This window comes from Podarcis cretensis (assembly GCF_951804945.1).
Source record: "Podarcis cretensis genome assembly, chromosome: 3".
Taxonomy (NCBI): domain Eukaryota; kingdom Metazoa; phylum Chordata; class Lepidosauria; order Squamata; family Lacertidae; genus Podarcis; species Podarcis cretensis.
This window is the reverse complement of record NC_137172.1, coordinates 107,001,026-107,020,890: the sequence shown is the minus strand read 5'-3', so window position 1 is coordinate 107,020,890 and position 19,865 is coordinate 107,001,026. Positions and strand designations below refer to the sequence as shown.

Genomic DNA, 19,865 nt, shown 5'->3' with positions numbered 1-19,865 from the left:
GAGATGGCGGCCCTTTGCTATTCACAACAGAAGAATGAGAGAGAGAGAGAGAGAGAGAGAGAGAGAGAGAGAGAGAGAGAGAGATGCATTCTTCTGTTGTGAATAGCAAAGGACACCATGTCCTCTCTTTCTCTCTCTCTCTCTCTCTCTCTCTCGTCTGAGTATATATATAATGAATTTTCATAGACAAGACATGACCCAGTACAAGCCACACACAGTGACAACAGCACACATCTGTATCTTGTTCTTCCTCCAGAGAGCTCAGCGTATTTTTATTTATTTCAAACAATTTATATACCATTTCACGCCTAAGTGGCGTATAGTAAGATTAAGAAGACATGAGAAAACTAAAACCAGTTCAAACTATCCCATAAAAATCAGAACATTTACTTAAAATGCCTGCTGAAATAGAACAGTCTTAATAAGCCATTGGAAGTTTGACAGGGATAGGACTATTTGAACTCAGCAGAAAGAGAGAGTTCCACAGAGCTGGACCCACAATACTAAACACACAGCTCTCCGTGGATACAAGCCACGCACCTGAACTACAGGTGACCACTAACAACTAACTCATCTGAAGACTTCAATGATGGAGCAGTGGTATAAAGAATCAAGCAGTCCTAAAGGCATCCTGAACCCAAGTTGCAAAGTGTGTTGTAAATTAATGTAAGAACCTTGAGCTTAGCCTGCTGGCATTTGTCCTTACAATAACTCGGTTAAGTAGGTTAGTCAAAAAGTAATTTACAGCCCAGTGGCTATAACCGAGTAGACTTTCTGAACTTGACTTTCCTACATCCAACTGTATCTCTTATTCAATGTTCAACACCGCCTTCCTAACTCAGAGGTGGTGAACTTGTGGCCTTCCAGTTGTTGCCGGATTACTGTTCCCATCATCTCTGATCATGGGCCATGCTGAGCTGGGGCTGTTGAGAGTCTAACAAAAGCTGAAGAGCCACAGATTCCTCATTCGTGTCCTAAAATAATTTCTTGAGGTATTTTCTCCTTAACTGGCCTTCAGCCTGTGGGAACAGAAGATCTGAACTCATGGCAGGCAGTGAAGTACTCTGCATGAACACACCACAGCTCAAAGCCACAGTTTCCTGGCTCGGCTACTGGTTAAAAGACTGAGTTGTGAACATGGCCCAAATCTACATCTCTTCTGCTCTAGTCACAGTAGTTTTGCCAACTGTTCCCTTCATTCTATTATGTTCATTCTTTCCTCCAAGAATCATGTTTCCTCCACAGTTGAAAATTTATTTAGCTTCTCTACGAGAAGGCCAATAACTTCTGCCTAGCAGCTGAGGCAAAAATCGAGGATTGCCATTTCAGACGAAGTTGTTCCAAATTACGTTTTTTTGTTTTGTTGCTACAGACATGCACAATATCAATATATATCATCCCTGACCAATGGTCAGGCTGGTGGGGGCTGACAGGAATTCAAAATAGAGGAGGATGTCAGATTAGGGGAAGCTATTCTACAAAATATATGGAGGGAACCAAATTGGGGAAGGTTTTTCTACAGGAATCCTAGCATAACAAGCACAGCTGGTTTCAACTGGAGTGTCAGGAAGGCAGAAAAATATCATAACAGAGGAACATTGATCCAAACTAATATGTTGAAGGTGCTTACCCTAGTCTTTAAAAAGGTACCATATTTTTGTTCTTATTTACTCAGAAATGTCTCAGTGACATAAATTGGACTTACTACTAGGCCTGTACATGGACCCCCAATCCAATTTGTAAAACCGGATCAGACCCAATCCAATCTGAAACTTAATCCAGACTGTGACAAATCTCCAGAAAATCCATCTTCTTGCATTAAAGAATGGAAACAGAAATTACATTCTTGGATTTTTGCACAGGTCATGAAATCAGGAGACATGGTGGCCCCTACTCGATATGAGTGTCCACAGTTGATCCTATGGATCTTCCAATGGGAAAGAGAAGAATTTAACATCTACCCATCATAAGTAGCATATGAAAACTCTGCCTGCTTCCTTTCAAGGAGTAAATTTAAAGTAGGAACACTGAAACATAAAAGCTAGCCCTCCAGTTGACACTCCCTTAGAGGATAGGCCAGGGATACAGGTTGGAAGAATAATACAACAAGCAGCATTAGCAGTGAATAATCAATCTTTTGCAATATGCATCTCCTCCTACAGAACAACCCTTAACGCAATGGATGTAGCAAATGTGGCTGTATTAGAGTGATCATATAGGAGTACAAATTCAGTAGGTATTGAATGATTGAGAAATCTTGGGTCAGCCCAGCACCTGATTTTTGCCCTGAATGGAACAACAATTACACATGCATGCTAATGTCACTTACATAACCATGCTGGGAATGATTCAGACTTTGTTCACTCACCTATTTACTTTGGGGATTAAGAGAGACCAACAAGATTTCAGTGAGGCAGTGGGTGGGGCAGAGAGCTATGGGGAACATTTACAGGTGCAACATTGTTTGTAATGCTAAGCTTAGGCAATAGGGACCCATAAGCAGGGAGGGGGGGCGTTGTGAGGACCCAGGGCAGTTTGCCCCCAACTCTCTGCATCCATGAGCAAAGCATTGCCATGTTGCCAATACCCCACCACCTCATTCTGGGAATTTGGCAAAGCACAGGTCATTATGGGGGCATAGCCGACAGATGAGTGACTCCCCACATGGTGAGCAGCCATTATGGGACTTTTTAAAGTGGACCTTGTGCAGTAAGTGGGTTGTCTGTTTGCACTGCCTTCTAATTTAAGGTGAATCAAAAGGAACCAGATTAAAACTGCAAACATTTCAGTTTATAATTCTGGTTGAAGAGTTCCAGAGTTTGTAGTCCAGTGGAATGGGGCCAGTGAGAGAGAAATATAAAGCTTTCATGCCCGTGATGTTAAATCCTCCCTTTCATTTATCTGGGGAAGCTTCCCTCTTAATATTTTTGCCTGAAACCAGAACAGACTTTTTAACACCAGAAGAGTATGACAAATGTTGCTGGTTACATCTTGTCCCCAAACTCCCATTTACACGAGACTTCTCGGATAACACAGCAGTAAAGGCAAGAGGTCTACGAAGCCATGGTGTGAAGTGGAATGTTAGCTACAAATCACGCAAGTTGCTTATTCAAGATTAAAACTGATTGAAGTGACAGATACTTAAAAGAACAAAAAGGGAAGATGTCGGGATCAGTGAGAGATTTGAGAATATTATGTGGCCTCCATGCAGTTTCCAATTATGGCATATTTGAGGAAGGAAGTAATTCACCTGCAGGGAACTCACTTAAAAGACAAGTACAAATACAGCAGTATTACAAATTCTCCCTGAATTTAAAGTTATATTGTTCACAGCATCAGAACAGGTTCAGATATTTTGTGCAATGATAAGCTCCTGTTTAGGGAGTGGTATGGACCTCAGGAATGCACACATTTACCACTCTGATAAAAATGTCATGAGCCAGGTATCCACAGGTATAAATGTACTTCTCTCTTAGGGGATGGGAACATTGTGTAAATTGTGGCTCATATGATGTCATTCATACAGCAGCTGGTATACCAGAAACCTATCCAGGAAGTTCAGAGGATTTGATGTTGAGTTCATTCACAGATGCATAACTATGGTCTAGTGGCCAGTGTGTTGGACCTAGATTTAAGATACCAGGGCCTAAATTGCGTTTCAACTATGAATTCTTTAGAGTGCCTTCATCCATTTGTTCATCTATCTTAATTCCCTCAATTTGCAAAATAACTTGCTTTGCAGGGTTGCTTTTTTAGGCAAGGTCAAAGAATACAGTGGTACCTTAGGTTAAGAACTTAATTCGTTCCGGAGGTCTGTTCTTAACCTGAAACTGTTCTTAACCTGAAGCACCTTTTAGTTAATGGGGCCTCCCACTGCCACCGCGCCGCCTCCGCACGATTTCTGTTCTCATCCTGAAGCAAAGTTCTTAAACCGAGGTACTATTTCTGGGTTAGTGGAGTCTGTAACCTGAAGTGTATCTAACATGAAGTGTCTGTAACCCAAGGTACCACTGTATAAGGATGGGAAAGCACTAAAGAGGTGCCATAGAGTTAACTTGCAATAGGAATAAAGTCATATCTTTATTGTTCTGTCAACCATTTTGTGTTGGTTAAAAAAAACCAAAACTTGTGTTGCACAATGATTGCTTTTTAAAGCTTAAAAGGCTTCTGTGCAAAGGAAGGCAAAAGATTCACAAGAAAGTATAAAAGGGTGGGGGGGGGGTTGTTTTGCTCAGGACATTTTGCATAAGTGGGCTTATGGTTCATCCAAGGAACTTGGAGACAAAAGGGGCGAGAGAAACCTAACTAAGCCTCCACTGTCCTTCAGACTAGTTAAAAGGTTGAAAGGGGGGGTGAGAATGACCGCTCCCTGCTTAAAACGGGGGGCGCCCTTTGCGTGGACGCGCGCAGCCCCTGGATCTGGAGCGGCTCCATCAGCATAGGCTTGGCTTTGCCTTCCCTCAGGTGGGATACCTGGAGGTCTCCGCCTACCTCAGTCAGTTGTCCAATCCTACCTGGGGGAAGCATTGCCAAGGAGACCAGGCCAGGTAGGGGAGGGATTACCTGCCCACACAATAGAGGGAGGATCTTACCTGGGAATCCTCACTTGGCTCCAGAGCTTCTCCCATCCTACCCACCCTCAGTTAATGTCTTATATTGCAGGTTAACTTTTCTTCACAGGTTTTGCAGGTTAACTTTTCTTCACAGGTATGCGGGCACTGCTACGTTAAGGTCGCTGTTAAAGGGCCAGAAAGGAATTTCCCTGCATTGGCAGGTTTCGCCTTTCCCGTAGCAAAACGTCACAACTCTGGCAGTATCAGGCCTTGGGCGGAATCCTTTAGTCCATCTCCCTCTTTGCGGCGGCGATACCAGGGTTGCCCGTTAAAGGTGTTTCTGAAGGGAGGCTTTGACCGTACGCCGAAAGGTCGTCATTGCTCTCCCCTGCGGCGGTGGCGTAACGGGGGCGGCTATCTCTGCTTGAACATATGTTCTCCACACACACTGGATAACCCTGATGTTCCCTAGATCCCCAGCTGGGGACTGGGGAGGGAGAACGCCCAATGCCTGAGCCAAGGTCTACCCACATTTGAAATTTAATAAAGTTGTGGCCAATTTAATCCCATAGCACGTTGTCTTGAGTCGTTATTCCACATGACGGGGGGGGGGGGGCGCTCGGGATCTGGGGACTCCGCCTGTCCACGCAATATTGTATATAAATCAAGTTAGAAAATAGAGTAGTTAGGAGGTCAGAATCTTGAGCAGCTGAAGTTCAGGAGATGAAGTTGAAGAGCTGAATGAGAGAGAAAGAGATGAAACACTGGGAAGAGTTCAAGAGCACAGTTGGGCACGGCAGTAAGAAGGAACCTGAAGAAGTCCACAAAATGTTCCAGAATTTGAAATGAGCAATGCAAAGTGATTGCTGCACCGTGAGAGTTGGGGAAGGCCACTCCCTCCTCAGGCTAATTCCACCAGGCCTAGGGGGTGGGGCCCACACTCACCACCGCCACAGCTTTAAGGACACTAGTGCTGCTGCAGCAAATGTTAAAAATGTTTTTATATATTTTAAAGTGTTTTAAAGGTGTTTTTACTTTTTACTTTGTTGTACCACAGTGAACAGTGGTTTTTATTTATGTATTTTTATTTTGTTCCGTTTTATTTTGGTTTGGGGTTGGATATTGAGTGGGGTGGGGATTGGTTTTGGTTTGGTATAATTGTTTTTGGTTTGGTTTGTTTTTCTATTTTGTAAATGGAGGTTAGTATGAGGCTTGGGATTGCTACCGTGGAGGGGCGAGGGAGGTATGGCGGTGGGGGCAGATGTTATAGGCGAAGGGGATCGAGATACGGATATGCTCGTACCCCTTCCAATCTGCACCCCATCCCGAGGGACGAGGGTAGGGTGAGCAAGGATTACTCACCTCCGTCACTGGTGTTGTGCAATGCCAGGTCTATAGGCAACAAAACCGCCACCCTGCAAGATTTCTTTACCTCGCAGGGGGTCGACCTGGCTTGTGTGACGGAAACCTGGGTGTGTGAAGGGGAAACTGTTACCTTATGAGAGATGGCGCCCCCGGGTTTCTCTGTCCTCCACCAGTCACGGCCTGTGGGCCGGGGGGGAGGCGTGGCATTATTAATCTGGGAAGATTGTCCTTTCAGGGCTCTACCATCGCCATCGATCCCCGGCATTGAATCTGTTGGCCTAGTGTGGGGCTCTGAGGTGAGCTTGGCTGTCTGGCTGGTGTACTGGCCACCTAGCGCACAAGCAGCCACCCTGTCAGGCCTGCTGGAGGCAGTGGCCGGCTGGGCCTTGGAGTTCCCTAACCTATTGGTATTGGGGGACTTCAACATCCATGCTGATGCCACTCCCTCCTCACAGGCTCTGGACCTGTTGTCTTCCATGGTGAAACTAGGGCTTTCCCAGTTTGTTTCGGGCCCCACACATCAAGCAGGCCACACGCTGGATTTGATCTTTGGCGTCGGTATAGATGTGATCATGTCTCCTTCGATGAAGGTGCCATGGTCTGATCGCTATGCTCTGAAAGCCAGGATTGACTTTCTACGCCCACCCTGCTTAGGTGGCGAGTCGATTTGGGCTCGCCGCATAGGCTGATGGACCCTGATAGATTCCGTCAAGCCTTGCGGGACCTTGCTCCCCCTGGCGACTCATTGACTGAGCTTGTCAAGGGCTGGAATATCCAGCTCCTGGCAGCCATCAATGAGATTGCACCTAAGCGCCCTCTGCGACCCCGCAGAAACCGGGCTCCTTGGTTTACCGAGGAGCTTCGGAAAATGAAGCAGGACCTCAGACGGCTAGAGTGAGTATGGCGGGGTGCCTGTGACGGAGCCTCAAGAACATCTTATAGGGTTTTTATGAAAACTATGAGATGGCAGTGAAGGCTGCTAAGAAGTCTTACTTCTCGGCGTCCATTGCATCCGCTAGCTCTCGCCCGGCGCAATTATTTAGTATAATTAGGTCTTTAATGTCCCTTGAAGGACAGCCAAATTTAAATAACAATTTGACACAGAGCTGTGAGGCATTTGCGAGCTTTTTTGCGGAGAAGGTCCTGTTGCTCCGCCATGACCTCCCTTTATTGGATACAATAAAGGAACTGGAGGCCCCTCGACTGTCCTCGGGTCCAGTATTGGATCACTTTGACCGGATATCCCCAGCTGATGTGCACAGACTCCTCCGAGCTGGAAAGCCCACCACCTGTCCTCTCGACCCGTGCCCGTCTTGGCTGATTAGAGCGTGTCCAGACGAGGTGCGGGCCCCCATGGGGGATATCATCAATTTGTCCCTTGGCACCAGGATATTCCCAGGGGAACTGAAGGAGGCAGTGGTGCGCCCGCTCTTAAAGAAAACATCATTAGATCCCTTAGATCTATCCAATTACTGCCCGGTTTCGAATCTTCCATTCCTGGGTAAGGTGATTGAGAGAGCGGTTGCTGAACAGCTTGGCAGGTTTCTGGATGAAACATCGGCTCTGGATCCATTCCAGTCCGGCTTCCGCGCTGGTCATGGGACCGAGATGGCTCTGGTCGCCCTAACAGATGATCTCCGCAGGCAGCTGGATCGAGGCGGGTCGGGGCTGCTGATTCTTTTAGACCTGTCAGCAGCCTTCGACATGGTCGATCACGAACTCCTGGACCACCGCCTTGCCGACGTGGGGATCCAGAGCACAGTCCTTCAATGGCTGCGCTCGTTTCTCTCTGGTCGGGGACAGAGGGTGGTGCTTGGGGGGAACTGTCATCGCGCCACTCCTTGGTGTGTGGAGTGCTGCAGGGTGCGATACTCTCCCCGATGCTTTTTAACATCTTTATGTGCCCCCTCGCCCAGCTTGTCTGGAGTTTTGGGCTGGGTTGCCATCAGTATGCCAATGACACCCAACTCTATCTGTGGATGGATGGCCATCCTGACTTGGCCAGAGACACACTGACCAGATGTCTGGAAGCTGTGGCTGGATGGTTATGTCGGAGCCGGTTGAAGTTAAATCCTTCGAAGACAGAGGTCCTCTGGCTGGGACGGGACGATATGGGATTGAGGGGGCAACTCCCATCTCTTGCGGGGGTGCAATTAGTGCCAGCACCGTCCGTTAAGAGTTTGGGTGTAATCTTTGATACCTCCCTCTCCATGGAGGCGCAGATTACAGCTATAACAAAGACGGCATTTTTTCATCTCCGCCAAGCTAAGCAGCTGGCTCCTTATCTCTCTCGCCCTGACCTAGCCACTGTGATCCACGCGACGGTCACCTCCAGACTGGATTATTGTAACTCGCTCTACGTGTGGCTGCCCTTGAGACTGACCCAGAAACTCCAGCGGGTGCAGAATGCCATGGCGAGACTCCTTATGGGGTCTTCGCCACAAGATCACATTCATCCGGTACTATACCAGCTGCACTGGCTCCCGGTGGAGTACAGGATCAGGTTTAAGGTGCTGGTTTTAACCTTTAAAGTCCTATACGGCCTAGGACCCTCGTACCTACGGGACCACCTCTCCTGGTATGTCCCACAGAGGAACCTACGGTCTGCAAATAAAAACATCCTGAAGGTCCCAGGCCACAGAGAGGTTAGACTGGCCTCAACTAGAGCCAGGGCTCTCTCGGCTGCGGCTCCAATCTGGTGGAATGCTCTGTCACAAGAGACTAGGGCCCTGTGGGACCTGACATCTTTCCGCAGGGCCTGCAAGACAGAGCTGTTCCGCCAGGCCTTTGGTCAGGGCGCAGCCTGACTCCCTCCTCTGGCAAACTGCACAGAATTTTGCTTACAGTTGCCATCAATTTGATTTTAATTAATTTTTATAATGAAATGTTTTTAGAATATTGGATTATTTGATTGTTGTTAGCCGCCCTGAGCCCGGCTTCGGCTGGGGAGGGCGGGATATAAATAAAATTTATTATTATTATTATTATTATTATTATTATTATTATTGATTTGGTTAGGGAAAGAATCCAGAATAGATATACAGTGGTACCTCGGGTTACAGACGCTTCAGGTTACAGACACTTCAGATTACAGACTCCGCTAACCCAGAAATAGTACCTCGGGTTAAGAACTTTACCTCAGGATGAGAACAGAAATCATGTGGCGGCAGTGGGAGGCCCCATTAGCTAAAGTGGTACCTCAGGTTAAGAACAGTTTCAGGTTAAGAACAGACCTCCAGAATGAATTAAGTTCTTAACCTGAGGTACCGCTGTAGCTGAATGTGTTTAACTTCTGATGTTGTTGTTGTTGTCTCTCATAGGTTAGCTACTCAAATTGCACAACTGGCATTTTTTTCTAAAATATTTTTTCTTAAAAATGGTTTAACTTGCTGCCTTATAAAACCTTTAAGTATAATATCTTGGCGGGGGGGGGGGAAGAGAGATTATCAGAGGCCTTGTTGTTTACCCAATGCCTAGGTGCCACACTGCTCTAACCAGTATTGGGAATAAGTTGGGCTAGTTAAAGCTCAGGAGGTTGAAGGGCTCTTTAGTGGAGGCAGAGAAAAATAAAAAAATATCCACTTGGTGGCAGTAGTGATGTCAACAAGAAGAGGCTAGTTTGCTGGTTTATTTGCCTCCCTTCCGTCTCTTGGTGCCGGCTATTACCGGTATATATGCATTGTCTAATAAAGTAGCTATGTGGATACATATATAAACAGGTTTTGATTCGTGAAGTCTTGAAAGCATTGGTGTTCAAAATGTCTACATTCAAGGAACCTTCCTTTCATAGCAGCCAGACCCTCCAAATGTCCCAATTTTCCAGGGACAGTCCCAGATTTACAGAAACTGTCCTGGTTTCTGTTTTGATCCTGGAATGTCCTGCCTTTTCCTTAGGATGTCCCTATTTTCATTGGAGAGATGTTGGAGGGTATGGAGTTATGTGACCCCCGAGAAGACCTCTGAAGGCAGCCTTGTATAGGGAAGGTTTTTTAATGTTTAATGTTTTATTATTCTTATTATGTGTTGGAAGTCTCCCAGAGTGTCTGGGGCAACCCAAGTCAGATGGGCGGGGTAGCAGTAATAAAACTGTTGCTGTTGTTGTTGTTAAATAGGACACTCCTAATTTTCATTGGAGAAATATTGGAGGGTATGAGTGTCTGTCAGGAAACTTGTGCACACTACAGAGAATTCTGGGTAGGAGAAGTCCTAAGCTGTACACTCAAGCCATATGGAATAGTTAGGCTCATTAGATTTCACCCCACAATCCTACAAGAGAATGCATTCAATATTCCTCTGTGGCTGTGGATTGGGAGCATAGATCAGTGGTGAGTTGCAAGCTACTTTTTAGACAGCCCTGTTCATCATTCTCTTACCTTCTCAATGAGGAACCTCTGGTAAGCTCCGAAAGAACCACAGGGTTCTACAAACCCTACTTACAAATCACAGCTTTAGGAGCAAGCACCAAAGGGACCTAAGAAGAATTCAAAATATCACATTAAAAAGAAACCCCAGATATGACACAATTAATGTAGAACTCATTGCATGCCAACAATGTGATAAGCTGTCAAGCTTTAGTTAGCCTGACATCATATATTAACAATGTTCTACAACCAGCAATTAAAATTCCATTTTTGCAAGACAGAGTGAAGACTACTTAGCCACGGTGACATTTCTTTAACCTCCACAGCAAGTCTCACACCTATTTCTTATCACTCACAATATGTCACTCTGTTATATGATCCCATAATAAAAGACAGCCTCCATCCCGCTCCATCATAAAATGTAATATGCACAGTGGGGGTAGAATTAAGTTTACCAAGGGAGCCTTAATTTTGAATTTCCTGGCTCTTGTGAGTTTAAGCCCCAGACCGATCACTGTATTAACATAGTTCTAATTGAGAGAAAGTTGAAGAAGGAAACAAAGTGTGCATGAAAAGCCTTTATTAGGGGATTGGATTTGCCAATGAACAGATTTTTTTTTCCCCTGAGCACTTTTCATTACACATTGCCTATGCAGTTCAGAACTAATCCTCCATTTCTCCCAAGAAGTTTCCTACGCTTAAAATCTACTCGTCTCTCTAGCCTGGTGGAACAATATCAGGGGTTAAGAAATGATAAAATGTTCAGCTGTACTGTGTAGAGCAGAATACCAATTCCTCTTAAACATCTGACCTTGCAAGAACATGCTCAGGCTGTGTTCAGAACACACACACACACACACACACACAAACACACACACACACAATGTTGTCCCAACCACATTTACTACTTTTCAGTAGCCATCATTCTAAAACCATTGTATCAGATACCGTGGTACCTTGGGTTAAGAACTTAATTCGTTCTGGAGGCCCGTTCTTAACCTGAAACTGTTCTTAACCTGAGGCACCACTTTAGCTAATGGGGCCTCCCGCTGCCACTGCACCATTTCTGTTCTCATCCTGAAGCAAAGTTCTTAACCTGAGGTACTATTTCCGGATTAGCAGAGTCTGTAACCTGAAGCATCTGTAACCTGAAATGTCTGTAACCCAAAGTACCACTGTAGTTACATTTTTACCCTTTTAAAATAATAGTTATGTTTCAAGTTTTTTTAAAAAAATAATGTTGGATACAATTTTGTTTGCGTATCAATAATTGGCTTCTTTATTATGATTGTAGATGACTGCTAAAGAAGGAACTCGTGTTCCAAAATTGCAGTGAACTGCAGTAAATCTCCTGACACTTCTGAGAACAAGTTTCCCCTTCTTGCATTCTTTCTGGTTTCTGTGGCTCCTTCCTGGCTTGTGTACAGGCATGAGTTGTGAATCTGGAAGTTCCTGGTTGAAGTTTCACTTCAGCCTCAGGTGGCCATGTGCCCTACTTTGCTGAGGACAGTCCTCTGTTCGAAAGGCTGTTGTAAGTCCATGCCCAGCTTAAAGACAGAGAGCCATAAGGAGGGAAAGCACAAGGAACTTTGAAGATGCCCACCATAAGTTAGAAGCCACTGGACAGTACCGGTCACAGTCTTGCTCATTAAAGTGAGATGTGTCATGTTTCTGTTTAAATTTTAGTATTTTTGTTAAAATGTGTCTATACATAAAATAATATATAGTGCATGTAAATATATACCCTCTCTTGTTTGGGTTTTCTTTTTTCTTTTTTTGGAGGGGCTGGGAAAGGTGATGCATTTCCTGTTTTGTGAGACTATATAAATGGTCACTTTACTTTGGCCATAAAGTCACCAATTTAAGCAAGTCACAAATCTTTGTGTGTGGGGGGGGGTTAAAGTCATAATTTGAAAAAAAAAATCATAAAAATAATTCATAAAGGAAACAGTTTATAAGAAGTAAATAAGGAGGCCATGTACAGGATAAAGGAAGTCTTTTATTTTGTCATTTGTTTTATTTTATTTTATGATTATTTTATGTTATGTCCATGTCTAATGGTGGTGGATTCATTTATTTGAGTTGTGGTGGATTAATAATAATAATAATAATAATAATAATAATAATAATAAGCAAGTCACAAATCTTTCAGCCACACCTCTCTACCCCACCCCTAGTTTCCCCCAGAAGGGGGACATAATACTGGGCCACTTTACAAATGTAGGAATGACTGGAAATACACCTGAAATATCTGCACACTTGACAAGTGCTATTCCAGAGCCCCGTTCTCAACCAGAAGCAAACGTAATTAGTGACGGCACAACTGCGCATGTGCGCGTCACTTTTTGCTGCTTCTGCGCATGCACGTGATGTCATTTTGAGCGTCTGCACATGTGGAAGCGGCGAAACGCGGAAGTAACGTGCTCCGTTACTTCCGGGTTGCCGCGGAGCACAACTCAAATGCGCTCAACATGAAGCATATTCAACCTGAGGTATGGCTGTATAGGATGTGAAGAACTGATTCCAGACACATCCAGACTGCCACCAGTCAGTCACCTGACATTACCATGATGTCAGGTGAGACATCTGTCCTTTGTAGCATGGCTAGAGTTCAAGGCATGCTTCAAAGGAAGATCCAAGCAGATTCAAACGATGCTTCAAGTCAGTGCTGATACAGCAGCCCTTTCAGCAGTGGTTGGTAAAATGACAGAGATCCCAATGGGGAACTCCATTGTGCAGTGGATCCCGGTGGGCTTTCTGTCATCACCAATCAGCTGGTCAGCAGGGCTGAAGGCAGAAGCAGATCTCCGTTGTCAATGAAGATGACTCTTTATTCAAGGAAACGAACGTACCTCGTCCTAGTAGTCTTAGCAACACTTCCCAGTAGATCTTGCACACATGGGGCAGTTTCTAGGACTGAAGGTCCCTGCCTTCCAAGCCTCCTCTCTTGGATATTTCCCAAGCAGTCTCCAACCATGTCCATCTACCTCTGACCTGCTCTTCTCATTCCTCTGTGAGCTCTTGGAGACCAGGGGAGCTTGTTGCAGCAGGAGAGGAAAACTATGGATTCTTCAGCAGTCCTTTGACACACTGCCCCAGCTTCAGCTATCTTAAAATAGCTGAAAGACCATCTTGCAGAAGATGGAGATGAAGACTTGTTCTCTGCTGCTCTAGAGGGCAAGACTATAAGTAATGGGTGTGTTGTAAACAAAATTTGCCCTTCTTCCCTTATGGGGTATCCAAGAGCCCGTATAGAGTCCTTAAGTGGATTCCCTATCGGTAGGAGAAAATAACAGAGGCCAACCAGAGAATATTGAGAAGCAAAGCAGCTAGTAAGCCTGATCTTTACTAAAGCTGTTGCAATAAGGTGCTCCCCTCACACGCAGGAGGACGGAGGAGGGCCCAGAACAAAGGTGTGCCCGCCCTTATATAGACATTTTTAATTGCCCGCCCTGGAGTCCAAGACTACCCCTCCATACATCATACATACATCACAGAAGGGGTGTAGCACAAGAACACCCCCCAGATACATCATACCTACATCACAGAAAAGGCGGTCTACAACAAAAATTTGAATGTTGTTGTTCCTGTCTGCCAGGTTATCTGATAATGCCTTATCTGATTGCCTTTCCTGGTAGTCTGGCCATTCCTTTGAGATGATGATTACCCAATTCCTGAGACAAAGGGAAGGTTCCCTCACCCCCTCCCTCCTTGCAGAGAAAACATTTGATCAGTTTGGGAGTCAAAATGGTTTCAGGACGGTCTTCCTGTGCTGCTCCAGACATGTGGTCCACATATCTATGTACGTGCTTGGTTGGTACATTTATGAACATTTATTATATATAGAAGGTCTTAATTTTTTTATGACAGGTGGAAATGGCAGAGGAGCAGATGTTGGTTAAATAACAGGAGAAACTTTCTGATGGTCAGAGCTATTAGAAAGTGGAACAGTGGGTGGTCTTTCGCTGGAGCTATTCAAGTAGAATGAAGATTACCATCCGTTGGGGATGCTCTCGTGTCCTCCTGCACTGTAGATGCTTTATTCATAAGGGGGTTGAACAAGTCAACCTCCAATGTCCCTATGATTCTATGATCTTTAAGCGTCTTCTTTACAGCCAATATAGACAGAACACCCCACTTATTTTACAGGGGAGACATTACCCAGCTGGCCCTTTGACCCAGCTTTCAATGCTAGTTCTACAAAGCCAGGGGGGATTAGAAGACTGAATACCACTTTTCATGCAATATGAATGAAAGAAGCTTCGCTGTTCAGATGCAAAGTCACTTCTGGCAAGCAGGTAAGGGCTTGAAGGACGACCGCTGTGTGTACTTTCAACTGCGAAATCAGTACATCACCCCTATTTGCGCAGAGATACGTCCATCTCTCCCAACACAAACCCTATTGAGAAAGGAATAACCACAAAGTTTGTTGTTATTCATTAAAAGATTGGTGTGTTAAGTCTTTGGCACTGGTGTAAACAAAGCCCTTTAACTATACTCCTCTGCACTGAGCAGGGTGAGCCAGCATGTCACTGAGAGGCTGAAAAGAAAAACAGTTTCAGTACAAGTCTATTTTATCTGATTATTTGGTTAAAGGATTAGAAACCGAACCGTTTACTTTTCCAGAGTCCCAGAAAAGTCACAGCTGCGAGACAAGGAAGCTTCCTCGTGCTGCCCTTCCTACGACCTCAGCGCTGACCTGCAAGGACCACCCTTATTAGAGGTGAGAGGTAATTCAGCCTCGACCCTCGCTTTGTCTGGGCCTCCCCTCAGCAGAAACCGTTGGCCTTTTATGAGGGGGATCGCATGTCAGGGAAGCACAGACCAGCGGCCTCCACATGAATTTTGACACAAAGATAGAAGGCCTGGATTTTCTCCTGTGCCACCCAAGCCCTCTGTTCCATGCCCTTTTAGAGAGGGAAAAACTACCACAACCTCTCTTCACTTTCACCTGGGGTCGGGAAAACAAGTGAAGAAAGAAGCAAACGTTTCTGTAGGGTTGCCGTATTTCAAAAGTTGTTGAGCCTTTTCTTTTCTTTCTTTCTTTTTTGGAGGGAGCAAAGTTGTTGATCCTTTTTGGCAAAATCTCCAAAAAGAAGAAGAAGAAGATGAAGAAGAAGAAGAAGAAGAAGAAGAAGAAGAAGAAGAAGAAGAAGAAGAAGAAGAAGAAGTAGTAGTAGTTTTGGAGCTATTTTTAAGGAAATTCACCAAAAAATCAACACGTCCATCAAAGCTTGCCATGTATGCCCGGACATTTTTACCAACTTTCTGAAATTCCACCTAGACGCTATTTCTGACGGATGAATCTCGGTAATGTCCTGGAAATCCCAGACGTATGGCAGCCCTAGTTTCTGTAAATTTACCACAACAATTTTGCTTTCACAGAATTTACCAGCATGCCCATCCTGGCAGCCATCTTACCACACTTTTAACCACACGCCTCCACTAAACGTGGCCGCTTATGCATCACCGTGGCTGCACATGCAATTTGCAAATTTGCAAATATGTATATGTACAGCTGCAAATTTAGAGGGGAAAAATACTAAAAATTAAATAAACTTGCATAGTGTCGAAGGCTGTGACCAGTTGGCGCATGTGCTTACTCGGTTAGCTGCCAATAGACAATTTCAATGTTCCTTGCTCATGTTTCTTATGACCCTTCAAACAGAAGGCTGTCCTTTGTAAAATAGGCCACCCTATCTGTACCTACCTACCTACTACTACTACTACTACTAATAATAATAATAATAATAATAATAATTTAATTATACCCTGCCCACTCTGGGCGGCTCCCTACAGAATATTAAAATCACAATAAGACATCAAACATTAAAAACTTCCCTAAACAGGGCTGCCTTCAGGTGTTTTCTAAAAGTCTGATAGTTGTTTATTTCTTTGACATCTGATGGGAGGGCGTTCCATAGGACGGGCCCCACTACCGAGAAGGCCCCTCACTTCTCGCAAGGAGGGAACCACCAAAAGGGCCTCAGAGGAGGACCTCAGTGTCCAGGCTGAAAATGGGGGTGGAGGCGCCGTTTCAGGTATACTAGGCTGAGGCCCTTTGGGGCTTTAAAGGTCAGCACCAACACTTTGAATTGTGCTCGGAAACGTACTGGGAGCCAGTGTAGATCTTTCAGGACTGGTGTTATATAGTCTTGGCAGCCATTCCCAGTCACCAGTCTAGCTGCCGCATTCTGGATTATGTGATGAAATCCACCTGGGAAGGATGACACAGGTGACCAAGGATGAGGGGTTGCTTTTTTACTCCTACAGTAGTATGGCGGTCTAGATGGGCTCAATGTATATATTTAAGGTTGCCTTTGATTTAATGCCTATTGCACGATAGTCTGCACCTCAACAGCAAAATCCCTTCAGATACAGCATCACCTCCTGCGCTCTTTGGAAAATCTAAGCCTTTTTAGGAGCTGGTTGGTTTTTAAGGTCTTAGAAAGTCCTGCAGGGTTGCTTTAAACAGCAATGAAAGGCTGATTCGAGCTGTTAAATTTTATGTTGTGTGTAATGTTGTAATTGATGTCAAGCCTTTTGCGTATTCTTAACACTGGCACTGGGCAGCATCTAGAACTGAAGGCGCTTGGTTTCAGGATTAGGTTGCAGAATCACAGGCCGGGTGGCAGAGTGGGAGTTTATTACCAAGATATGAAGTTAAAACACAGAATGATTAAGGCGTAGCCAAATATAGCCAATTTCCTTCCCATCCGTTTATTTTGGTGGCTTTCGGTATTTTGCTTCACACCGCTTCTCCCGTAAATGGATATAAAACTTTATTGCCCTTGTAAAAGGCAAGCTGTGTGAGTTCGGATGCTTCTGTGTGTTTGGGAGTACATAATTGTTCCTTTTTCGCAAAACTACACTCACCTGGGCCTTAGTAGAATGAGCAAAACAACTGCTCCACAAAAGGAGCCCACCAGGGATGCATTGCGTGTTAACATAATGGAGCACTGGCAGAGCGTGTTGAATTTGTCAACTTTCAAATTACAAAAAAAAATGAGCGGTGCTAAAAGTTGTAACATGACTTTGGAAATAAATAAAAAAAATTTACTCAAATTAATATACTTTAGCTTTTCTTGGTAAGTAAAATGTGTGTAAAATTACAGAGAAAGAATTAAAAATGATTGTCAAGTACTAGCAATTATATATTGATAGTGATATTATTGTTGTTGTTATGACTATTATTTACTTCTGACATTATCAGAAGGCAAAATTAAAATTCTTTGGTTTTCCAAAAGGAGTTTTATGTGCTTTTTCATCAAATGTAGACTTACCGAGCTAAATGTTGTCCAATCAAAAAATAATTGCAGAATTTAGTTCCTCACACCCAAAGACGTATTTTTAAGACCCCTCACTGAAGACATTTGCAAAACCCCTAAAACGACAGGCCCTAAATTGGAGCAGAAAACCCCAAAATTAACATAGGCCTCTCAGTTTCCTTTTCCCTAATAGACTGCCATTTGTTTATAAAGCAGCATCTATGCAAATAACGCTTTACAAAGCTTCGTATGTACTTCTCTTCACCCCCTGTACACACTTGTAAAGATCTCAGGAATGAAATCATTTCCTAAATAGGTTTACAAATGTAGTATTATTCTAACTACAGTATTTTGAAAGAGGCTCTTGCCCATTCTCTGGTCATTTCTCATCCAGACTACAGCAATTCCTCCTTGCCAGTCTCCCCTCCTGCCATTTCCTGCCTCTTCAGTTACATCAGAATGAATCTAAGGTTGTAATCCTATCTGCACCCTTATTGGGGAACAAGCACCTTTGAACATAGCAGGATTTGTTTCAAAGTAAATATGCATAGGATTGCCCTGTAAAGGTGTAGCTACACATTACACATAAACACATGTCGTTGAGCCTCAGGCCAATGCTGTTGTTCCCAGCTTTCGAATTCCTTGCCCATTGAAAATGGCTGGTGCTGACATTTGGGCACCAGGTTGAGTCACATTTTTTAAAAAACATTAATTTATCATTTATTATTTATTTTAGAGCATTTCAAAACTGCTTAATATTCTTTCCCTTAAATCTCTACATGGTGTACCCTATCTACAATATAGAAACGGTACCCATTAAAACTGAAATATATGCTAAAACTAATATATATAATAATATTTAAAACCCTTAAAAAAGGTAAAGGACCCCTGACAGTTAAGTCCAGTTGTGAATGACTCTGGGGTTGCAGCGCTCATCTCACTTTACTGGCCGGGGAAGCCGGCGTACAGCTTCCGGGTCATGTGGCCAGCAAACCAGAGCAGTGCACAGAAATACCGTTTACCTTCCCGCCGGAGTGGTACTTATTTATCTACTTGCACTTTGATGTGCTTTCGGACTGCTAGGTTGGCAGAAGCTGGGACAGAGCAATGGCAGCTCACCCCGTTGTGGGGATTCAAACCGCCGACCTTCTGATCGGCAAGCCCTAGGCTCTGTGGTTTAGACCACAGCGCCACCTGCATCCTATAATAGTATATAAAACCCATAATAGTATATAAAAGCAAATAAAACAAGGGATTCACATGTAAGCTTCTGATAATTGCCATTGCTGCTGTGAGATGGTACATGTGTTATAGTTTTCAAGTATTTTTTATTAAGTGTAATTAGGCTCTTGTATATGATTCCCCCCTCCTTCTCTTAAAATTACCTTCAGTTCTAACATTCTTATACTGGCTCCTTGTCAATGTCAATTTCATTAACTCTGTTCTGATTCAAATCATGCACTCACTGAATGCAGAGGTTGGTTGGAGTCGACCTCCTTCTGACCTCCATGTGCCCCGCTGAAGGTTAGTATAGAGCCTATCTATGCAGAATTGTCCACATGACATGTCGGGTTCCTAATTGTGTGGAGAGACCACAAAAAACCGCTGTCCCCAGCGAATGTGTGAAGAGGACGCTTGTCACTAATTTTAAGACTCTCTCCTTCTCGTCTATAAGTTTGCAGCTTTTTCGTTGGCTGAGTTAGAAGACTGAATGGCATGTGCTCCTTCAAACATTCCCTGCTGATCATTCCTTCCTTTCAAAATGAGCCACATTTTGCTACTTTTTTCTCCTGCAGGAAAAAGCAGCTTGGGGAAAACGAATTTGAGAGGAAAAAACAAGTGATAGGGAAAGAATTAAGCATCCCCTCTCCATCCACCTCCACTCCTCTCCTAACTGTAGTCTCCCAAAGCTGCCTTTCATTAAGAAAATGTAGAGAATTGCATGGAAAACCCTGCATAACATGTATTTTTAACACAAACTGCCACGGTCGTAAATGAAGATACACTGGAAATTTTTGTTCTGCAAAAAAGAGACTTCTTGAGCAAGATAGTTTCTAAGAATGCAGTCCTATGGGAATAAGTTTCATTGACTAAAATAAAATAAAATAGGATGCATGTCTGAATAACTATATATCTATCAGTGGTAACTCCAATGAACTTTCACATAGTATTGTTTTGTTGTTGTCACTCATTTTGAAAAATCTGGCAATTCCTTGTGGAGTCATCTGAGTGGCATTTCCGATTCCTTCATGCATTCTGGAGAATTATTAGCTTTGCATAGAAAAATGTAGTTCCCCTTGCCTGGGTCATAGCATCTT

The 19,865-nt window shown here is 44.1% G+C and overlaps 1 long non-coding RNA gene across 1 annotated transcript in view; it reads right to left on the bottom strand.

Moving 5' to 3' along the window:
• Window positions 1–19,865, bottom strand: part of LOC307212810 — a 571,259-nt gene that overhangs the window by 451,400 nt on the left and 99,994 nt on the right. The gene's annotated exons all lie outside the window — the stretch shown is intronic.